Genomic DNA, 10,255 nt, shown 5'->3' on the forward strand with positions numbered 1-10,255 from the left:
GGGGGACGCGGGGGGACACACGGGGCGGAGCCGGAGCCGCCGTCGCCGCCGCCTATTGTCCGGCCGCTGCGGGGCGGCTGCTAGTCCCGCCGCCGCTGCCCGCCAGGGGGCGTCTCGCAGCGCGCAGGCGCGTTCGGCCCCGCTCGGAAGTGGGGGAGCGCGGGGCATGCTGGGAGATGTAGTCCCGCGTCTGCCCGCCCCGCCACGTGCCGCCGCGGGGTCCGGATCCCTCCTCCCCGCGGGAACTTTCACCGTTTTAAGCATTTCCCCCCTCCCCCGGCCAAAAAAAACCCCCAACATTTCCCCTTTCTCCATCCAGGGCCCCTGCGGAAAAAAACTTTCACCTAAAATCACTTTTAGGTGACTTTTTCACCCCAAAACAACGCTCTTCCCCCTCCACCTGCAGCCCCAGAAGCTTTTTTTTTATTGGTCTATTCCACATTCCCCCCCTGCCAGACTTCTCAGCTTTGTTCCCCCAAAATCCTGCCTACAAGCCTCCATTAAAGTCCCTAAAATCCCGAGCACCCCAAAGCCAGCCGAGTTTTGGGGGGGATTGCTGTAAAAACCTATTTTGGCCGTGGGGTGATGACCCACAGGCTCCAGTTTCCCGCACCCAGGGACAGAGATCCACGTGTTCCCTGTAGTCCAGGGGCCACCAAGGGGCTTTTCCCCAAACACCGTAGGGGTTGAAACCCTGGGGGCACAATCAGCACCGAGCAGAGGGGGGTATCTCCCCCCACCAGGCACTTCCACCCCCTCCTCAACAAACCCCAGGTGGGAAAGAATCAGTTTTGGGACTGCAGGAACCACCACGTCACCTCTTTGACCTTCAGGTTTTTTTGGCCATTCATGGGGGGGGTGACGCCGATGTGCCCCCCAACACCGCTTTGCCCAACACACCAAATGCCCCAAAACTGCCCCATTTTGCTGCCGGGTGAAGGCACTCTCCCCCCTCAGACAGGTCCAGGTGAGGATTGTGCTGCTCTCCCCTCCCTACAGCGATGCTGCCTCTAGAGTGGGAATGCAGTTATACCCATTAAAAAAAAAAAAAAAAAAAAAAGTGCTTTATACCATCATTTGTCTGCAAAGAGAAAAAGCTACAGCAGCGCACGCTGGCACACGCCGGCAGAGAGGAGCATTTCACAGAATCACGGAATCTTCACGGTTGGAAGGGACCTTTGAGATCATCGAGTCCAACCACCAAAAAACCAAACAAACAAAACCAAAACCCCACAAACAGACACAAACCAGCAATCCCGGGCACTAGAGCATTCTCTGAAGTGCCATGTCTACACATTTCTTAAACCCCTCCAGGGATGGCGACTCCACCACCTCCCTGAACAGGCCGTTCCAGGGCCTGACCACCCTCCCAATAACAAACAAAGGGCCCTCTTTAGGGCAACAAAGATGATGGAGGGATTGAAGCATCTCCTTGATGAGGAAAGGCTGAGGGAGCTGGGACTTTTGAGCCTGGAGAAGAGAAGGCTGAGGGGAGACCTTATTAATGCTTGTAAGTACCTATAAGGTGGGCTGAAGGAGGATGGAGCTGGACTTTTTTCAGTGGTTCCCAGGAGCATGATGAGGGGCAATGGGCACAAGCTGGAACATGGGAAGTTCCACTCAAATCTGAGGAAGAACTTCTTTCCAATGAGGGTGATGGAGCCCTGGAAGAGGCTGCCCAGGGAGGGTGTGGAGTTCCCTTCTCTGGAGATCTTCAAGCCCTGCCTGGATGCTCCTGAGTGATGTGCTCTCGGCAACCCTGCTTTGGCAGGGGAGTTGGGCTGGATGGTCTCTAGAAGGTCCCTTCCAACTCTGACAATTCTGTGATTCCATGAAAGTAATTCTCCCTAATATCTAATCTAAACCTCCCCTGCCCCAACTTCAGACCATTTCCTCTGGTCCTGCCATTACTCCCTTGGGAGAAGAGGCCAACACCCACCTCTCCACAACCTCCTTTCAGGTAGTTGTAAAGGACAATGAGGTCTCCCCTCAGCCTCCTCTTCTCCAAACTAAACATGCCCCGTTCCCTCAGCCTCTCCTCCTATGATTTGTTCTCCAGACCCCTCACCAGATTGGTGGATCTCCTCTGGACACGCTCCAGCACCTCAATGTCTTTTTTGTAGTGAGGGGCCCAGAACCGAGCACAGCCCTCGAGGTGAGGCATCACCCAGTCCAGAGGCACCATCACTGCCCTGCTCCTGCTGGCCACACTGCTCCTGACACAGGCCAGGATGCTGGTGGCCTTCTTGGCCACCTGAGCACACTGCTGGCTCATGTTAAGCTGGCTGTCCACCAGCACCCCTAGGCCCTGAGCTGGATTTAGAGTTAATAAAAAAAAAAAAAAAGTTGTACCATCTCAACTGCAGAATTAGATAAGAACTGTGAAGGCTGTTTCCACAGCCAGCTGGGGCAATCCTCATCTGGGTTGTGTGGAAAACACCCAGACAAAGATCTGTTTCCCCCTCTTGCTTCAAATCCCATCACCACATGGCAGGGGAAGCCACGCTCCCCACCTTTAAAAAGGATTTGGAGATACAGAGTCAAGGTACTACTATTGCTCTTTAAAATCCAATATATTGCTTAACAGATAGGCCACAGAACTGTCCTTACTGCTGGTTTTTTGGGCCAAGAAATCCACGGACAACACATTTAATCTTATCTTTTCTTTTTAAAGGCCTGTGTGGCCACCAACGCTCATGGCCAAAACTGCCCCAGAGGCCACGTACCCACTGTGGCCCTGCTGACCAACACAGTGGAAATGGGCACAAACTTGAACACTAGAAGTTCTACCTAAACATGAGGAGGAACTTCTTCACTTTGAGGGTGGCAGAGCCCTGGAAGAGGCTGCCCAGGGAGGTGGTGGAGTCTCCTTCTCTGGAGACATTCAAACCCACCTGGACACGTTCCTGTGGGACCTGCTCTGGGTGGACCTGCTTTGGCAGGGGGCTGGACTAGATGATCTCCAGAGCTCCCTTCCAACACCATGTGATTCTGTTATTCTGTGAAAACTTAGCTCATAATTAAGTGTTTTTCAAGAAAAAAATGTCCCACTGGGGACAGCAGAGGGACCGATGCAGGTGGTTGTGCCCCTGCACAGAGCTCCCCTGCTGTCCCCTGCAGTCACAGCCCTCCCATCCCTGGTGGCATCTCCCCATCACAACGCACCCAGTGACCCCAGGCTCAGCAATTCCACACCAAGCCTTGAAAAATGAGACTCTAGAGACCTTGAGCTGGGCTTTCAGTCAACGCTGAAGCGGTGCCAAGGAGGACAGCAGGACAGTGTGTTACCGGCCACCCTGTCTCCAGCACGGAACCAGGTCACAGGGAGGATAAATCCTATTCTTGAGGACAACAGAAAGGCTATTTCTGAAAGATGCCACACGATGAACTCAGACTTCACACTTTTCACAGAATCACATGGGGTTGGAAGGGACCTCTGAAGATCATCCAGTCCAACCCCCTTGCCAGAGCAGGTCCCACAGGAACATGCCCAGGTAGGGTCTGAATGTCTCCAGAGAAGGAGACTCCACCACCTCCCTGGGCAGCCTCTTCCAGGGCTCTGCCACCCTCAAAGTAAAGTTCCTCATGTTGAGATGGAACTTCTTACATTCAAGTTTATGCCCATTTCCTCTTGTCCTGTCACTGGGCACCACTGAAAAAAGACCGGCCCCATTCTCCTGACACCCACCCTTTATGTATTTATAGGCGTTGATCAGATTCCCCCTCAGCCATCTCTTCTCCAGACTAAAAAGCCTCAAGTCCCTCAGCCTCTCCTCATAAGAGAGATGCTCCAGGCCCCTCATCATCTTTGCAGCCTCTACTGTACCCTCTCCAGCAGTTCCCTGTCCTTGAACCGGGGAGCCCACAACTGGACACTCCTCATCTGCTTCTCCCCACCACACTCGTACAGCTCTTTAGGAAGGCAGGACCCTCCAACTGCATACATACCTCTGATTTTATTTTATTTTAAGATCTGCCTTGAATTCAGTCCAGCTAAAAAGCAGGAGTTGCAACAAATGCATTTTTATGCTGGAACAGAAGGGGGGGGGGGCAGTCTGTTGTGGAGGAAGCGCAAAGAAATTCCTGTGCAATGAAGTTTCTGATCTTTTATATGTTCTGCACTGCAGAATTTTCTGCCAATTGAGGCAAACCCCACCAAGAGCTGAGATCTCCAGCCTGACGGGCTGGTACAGACCTGGATCCTCCTGCAGCGCAGACACATCCCCAGCTTTCATCATTCAACCTGATCCCCAGATGATGTAGCAAAAAAATTGCTGTGCAGTCTAAGATAATGCAACTTTGGCCTCTGACACATCATACCTTTTTATAGCCCTTTGAATCTCCATTTTCCATTCAAAATAGCACCGCAAGGTCTCCTCCAGGTCACCTACCTACTCCTGGACCAGCCACCCTGCCCCACAAGTCACCCCCACAGCTTTGGCACTACTCGAGATACCTTGCGTGGACAAAAGGAGCTCTCCCCCAGTGAATCCACATTTTTACAACACCATCCTTCAAATCTTTCTCTGATATCACCCCCTTCCACAAAGCATCAAGAATATCCAAACCCCAGGGTTCATTACATGTCGAGTGTTACGGACCCAACTGCTCATACTGGTTGTCACCACATCCTTCCCACAGGCGTTCAATCCCTCTCCCTATTAATCCTCATGACTTGCTTTGATTGTACCCACCTCAGAAATTTCACAGTCTCTATACAATAAGTTGTATACGTATATTAACAAATATGCTAGGACACGCAAGGGGAGACTTCTGAGCCCCACGAAGATGCTACATTGCTTTGAGAAACTTCCTGGAGGTAGAGTAGGCAACAGCCACCAAAGGACACACTGATGAGACTCCCTACAGACAGAACCTCAACTTTTGCATCTTCGTTTGCAAGCTCATTAGATATCCTAACAAAAAAGCAGCAAATTCAAATGTCCGTGGCCACAGAGGCTTCAGAAGATGCAAGACTCATCTGTTTTAAAGCTAAATATAGGTAAACTGTAGCAAAAACAAGAAGCCTTTGTGGCAATCATTGTTCTTCTGACATTCTTTAGTATTAAAGTGTCCAGTGACATTAAGAAAGCCACTCCTTAGCTGTGACAGACACAGCAGGTCCCTCCCAACTATTCTGAAAATGCTCACTAAGAAGGAAAGAAAAAGAGCAAAGTCCTTAAAAAACAGAAAGCAGAACCACATGAAGGTAAATAGTGCTGAGGTTGGTAGAGCTCAGCAACCCTGGTACCACCCTGACCAAGAAGGTCTCTGTTCTACAAACACATCCTGAGGTCAAGCTACAAACCTGGATCTTCCTTGGGACGCTTCCAAATCAATGGATTAAGTTTTAATTTGCTTGATACGAACAGGACGGTGACATATTACTCACTAAAAAAGCCAAATGATAGACATAAGAAGTAACACGGCTTGTTTGGAAAGCCCCTTGATGATTTAGATCAAGCCATTTGATACAGACATTCATCATTTCAAGGACAACATGAGTTGCTTGTTCTCATGTTGGAGACTCTACTCTCTAGACCATCGGGACCTCTCAAGGTCACAGCTCTACTGTTACCCAAGCTGGGGAGGAGGGGGGAATTCTCTTAATTTGTTGTGAAGTTAAGACATTTGTTATTAAGACATAGTAATAAGCTATTTTGAATCAGTTATGGTTTCCACTGCAAGATGTATTTATACGGATTCCACGGTGAAATGTATTTCCATGGTTTCCGTAGGGACGAGAGGCGGGGAATGTAAAACTAATGAAGGTAACAAACAAACTTCCCCACTGTATTTTTGAGCGCCTGCCAAAGATGTTGGTCTCATTGTGCCAAAAAAATACTCGAATACTCCACACTGTTGCATCAGACCAATGCACATTGTACGGAAGAGCCCGACCTCCCAAAGTCCTCATGGGAACTTCTATTTGTATCAGTTTGGGGAATACAGTGAAGAATTCCAAGGAAGAACGGCAGGCACCTGGAATTTTGAAGCCGTTAGTCCAGCTGGGAACTGATAGCCAGGCTTTATCAATTTCCAGAGGGTAAAGCGTCCGAATCTACACTTAGTTGTAACCCCATATCATGTAGGTCCCCACAAATTGCCAACAGTATCATCGCGTTGGCTCAGATCCACCCAAAACATGTCTATGAGACAAGAGATGCCAGAGTAACCCTCAGATCCCATCAATTTTCTTGGGTACTTGCTTAAGAAACACCACAATGGCAGGAATTAAGGCGATACTTCCTTATGGAAATTGGTATGTTTTGTGCTCAGTACACTATGCAATGCCAGATATTTAACGATGCGAGCAGTAAAATAAAATACAAGTGACTGGCAGAGGAAGTGAGGTGAGGGGATGCTTTTAAAATTAAAAATTGCATTCCTTCCATCTCAGGTTATAGGTAGTTATTTCATGGGAGAAGGAGAGGAAAAAAAAAATTAAAGGAAAGGAGAATGAAATATGATCCTGCACTAACTACGTAAAAGCCCATGTATTATAAATCTGTGAAACACAGGCCAGTTGAGTTTTAGGGGACAACCCTTTCAACTCTCAACACTGAAATATACTTTATGGGTTTTGTATAGTTAGAGCATGGAAATTTCACACTTGTATTCCCACGGCTAGGAGTGACATTCAGTTTCACTGTACAACACACAGATTAAAGAGTTCTAGTTAGGAACCCAGCCAGCGGTTGAAGCACAGGTAGACTATCAGTGATACAGGGCTGAGGGGAAGCCCAGATTTATACCCACTGCGCAACTCAACCTTCCTCTGCCTTCCCATCAGAAACTCTCAATGTACTTCCCTTTATCCACCAGCCATGGCTAATGCTCACAGAATGTCTTCATAGATCCAATTTGCACCAAATCCTGCATCTCCCGCTCCCTCTCGTGAGTCAACAGCAAACCTGAGACCTCCCGAGGCCCCCAGTCACTGCTGACACCGGGACACCAAAGCTCTCCCTCTGCCACAAGCAAGATTAACACTCATTTTAAGAGTCTCTGTTTGTTAATTCATGTTATACTCTTCTTTTTCGCGTGGCTTTTCACAGGTCCACTAACAGGAGAATTACTTTCTATTTCTGCTGTAGGGCACTTGGAACAATTCTATTGCTGTTTGGATTTCCAGACTCAAGGGAAAAAAAAAATACCGCTGTATTGGTAGCTCCTTATAATTCAGTTTAATCCCACACTGGAGCAGCAGCTAAACCAGTCTGAAGCATAGTCGATAACCAGGGTATCAGATTATTTACTCTTCTGGTCATGCTCAAGAGTCAGCTAACACCTTGAGATCAGAGCTGTGCTCCGAGAGAGTCTGCTCCAGAGATAACACAATCTGCAAGTCTCTGCACCCTGAGTCTCAGGGCTTCACTAATTCCTCAGTCCCAGCCAAACCCACCTGCCTTCAAACCCCCGGCACCGCAGGAAAACATCAGAGATCACGGGTGATTAAAGACAAGCCCCTCCATGTTCTCCTTATTAACAACATTTCCTATGACAAGTCGAGCACAGGAGAACCGGTGCCGGGACAGGGAAATGGCAGCGAGAAGAATAAAGCAGTGAGTCCCCTGTTTCTGCGACCATCACCTCAGCAGGGAGAGCTTCGGAGCAGCGGAGCCTGCAGATTTCTTCCTGTGCCATTCGGTGTGAAGGACCAGGCAGACATCCCTGCTCCGAGAAACCCTCCATCCCCTCTGAGGGGCTGCAGGAGAAGAGCTTTATAAAACTTACAAACTCGTAAGTTGCTCTCTTCTACCATGAAAAAAACATCACAAGCTGTCACAATAACATCAGGCACTGGAGTTTGAGCACAAGTCAGGGATCCAGGGTACAACAGCACTCCAACGTCCTAATCAGAGCCTTAAAGCAATTGGCACAGGAACAGCTGATACACTTGTACACTCAAAAAAACCAAGGTCCAACTAGATCCTGGGCACAGGAAGCCAACTCCTCTGAGCAAAAACACTGAGCAGACTTGATGTCCCAACACGAAGCCAGTCTGCATGCCCCCTGGGGACCCCCTCCAGCAGACACTGGCTGGTTACGTGTCACCCACTGCCACAGCTCCTTCCCCTCGGCTCCTGATGGCCCCTGGGACGCAGAAAGGACCTGGCATTATCATAGAACCAGCATAGAATGGTTTGGGTTGGAAGGGACTCCTCGGCTCCTGCCAGCCCCTGGGATGCAGAAAGAACCTGGCATTATCATAGAACCAGCGTAGAATGGTTTGGGTTGGAAGGATCATGGAGTTCCAACCCCCCTGCCCTGGGCAGGGACACCTCCCACCACACCACATTGCTCCAAGCCCCCTCCAACCTGGCCTTGAACCCCTCCAGGGATGGGGCAGCCACAGCTTCTCTGGGCAACCTGGGCCAGGCTCTCACCACCCTCACACCAAACAAGTTCTTCCCCACATCTCAGCTCAATCTCCCCTCTTTCAGGGTCAAACCCTTCCCCCTCCTCCTAGGGCTCCCCTCCCTGATCCAGAGTCCCTCCCCATCTCTCCTGGAGCCCCTTGAGGGACTGGAAGGGGCTCTAAGGTCTCCCCAGAGCCTTCTCTTCTCCAGGCTGAACTCCCCAACTCTTTCAGCCTGTAAAATCACCAAACTGGCAACTCCTGAGGGTGATCCAAGTGGCCACACGGGTGTCAAGCTCCACACAGCCACATGCTGAACCCCTGTTCAGGCTTTGGAAATAAGGACCAGTTTCCAAAGAAGCCACCTGCCGACTTCCTACAGGAACAGAGACTTCCCAGAAACTTAGTGATAACCTCCAAAACCTGTAACAGGGAGCTTTAATTCCTTTTTTTAAAGCCCACACAACAACTTACTGTTGTTATGTATACACAGGATAAGAGTCTTTACTGTTGGGTTAGCCAACCGGAGATCAGATACCAGAGCAGATTTGTCTAAGGTCAGTGTGAAAGGATTGAGGAAAGATTTTTGGTTTTCCCATTACAAGGGAATTTGTCTAAATTCAGCCTCCATAATTGGCCTAAAGTCAGGCTGCTTTGGCTTGTAGATTTATGAAAAAAAGAGGGAGATATCCTTCCCTTTAGGTTTTACTCAGCTTCACACAACCCGACGGCTGTACCTAAGTGTTGAGGACATGATTCTGAACCTGTAATAACATTGTGGAGGTGAGAGGCGACTTTTCAAACCAAACCATCAGCAAACCCTCGACACCTCTGCTCCGGACCCAGAGCCACTACGGCCAGTTCACGCATCGGGAAGCCAGAATCAGGGAAACACGAGGGTGAAAACCCACGTTTAGACCTTCAGTTTTCCTGGGACGAAGCTGAGACCACTCTGAGAGGTACACACAAAATTCTTGATATTACACGTATAAACCAGATCACATCGGTAAGTAAAAAGGACCCGACTGATGTAAACCTGGGGTTTAAGGATGCACGCAATGAGGGGGGAAAAATGAGATCTTTCTTTTTCTGGGCAAGTCACACCTTGATGTCTCGATGCTGTGGCACAAGAGGACAGGCAACACCAGGAAATACACAGACACGCTCCCGAGAGGAGGCCACACATCGCTACGTACGGCCACCGGGACGGTTTGGGAGAGAAAAAAAACCCACCCTGCACACACACGGGATGAATCCGCATTTTGAGCCGTACTCCCCAACCTCCATTTTAAAGTTATGGATTGGCCAAGAAACTACGTGGGGGGCTGAGGGGCCGTGTGTCCCCCCCCAGCCTGGAACGACACCAGCACCAGGAAAGGCAGCTGGGCCTGGATGACCTGGTGGCCGCAGGACCCAAAGCTTGGCCTGGCTGGGGGGGGACGGACAGAGGGACAGGGGGGACAGAGGGACAGGCCATACCTTGCTGGGCATCTTGGCCAGGCCCATCCTCACCACCTGTGGTCCGGGCGGTGGCCACCGGGAAGGGCCTCGGGATCCTTCCAGCCTGGGAGCTCGGCAAGTTTCTTATTTATTTATTTGAGGAGGTGAGGAGGGAGGAGGGGAGGGTTGGAAAAATTAAAATATCCGGGACCTGAGGAAAGAAAGGGCTGTCAGCTGAGCGGGATGGGGGGGGGACACAGCCCGCACAACCCCGGTTCCTCCGTACCCCCCCCCCCCCCGCCCCCCCCCCCCCCTGTTTCGTCCTTCTCGCTCTTTACTCTCGCCGCTCCATGGGGCCGGAGGAGAGCGGGTTGCCGCGGAGGGGCGAGGAGACCCCCGCGGAGCCGGTGCGGGCGGGCTGGCGGAGCCGGCTCCTCTCTCCGCCTCCTCCCG

The 10,255-nt window shown here is 50.5% G+C and overlaps 1 protein-coding gene across 1 annotated transcript in view; it reads right to left on the minus strand.

The window, feature by feature from the left end:
* The window catches only part of KANSL1 (KAT8 regulatory NSL complex subunit 1), a 110,455-nt gene extending 100,467 nt beyond the window's left edge, over nt 1-9,988 (minus strand). Inside the window, exon 1 of the mRNA XM_014956471.1 lies at nt 9,842-9,988. The gene's annotated coding sequence lies outside the window, so the exon portion shown is untranslated. The remainder of the gene's footprint in view (nt 1-9,841) is intronic.
* Nucleotides 9,989-10,255: the final 267 nt, after the last annotated feature.

This window comes from Calidris pugnax, unplaced genomic scaffold (assembly GCF_001431845.1).
Source record: "Calidris pugnax isolate Ruff unplaced genomic scaffold, ASM143184v1 scaffold167, whole genome shotgun sequence".
Lineage (NCBI taxonomy): Eukaryota > Metazoa > Chordata > Aves > Charadriiformes > Scolopacidae > Calidris > Calidris pugnax.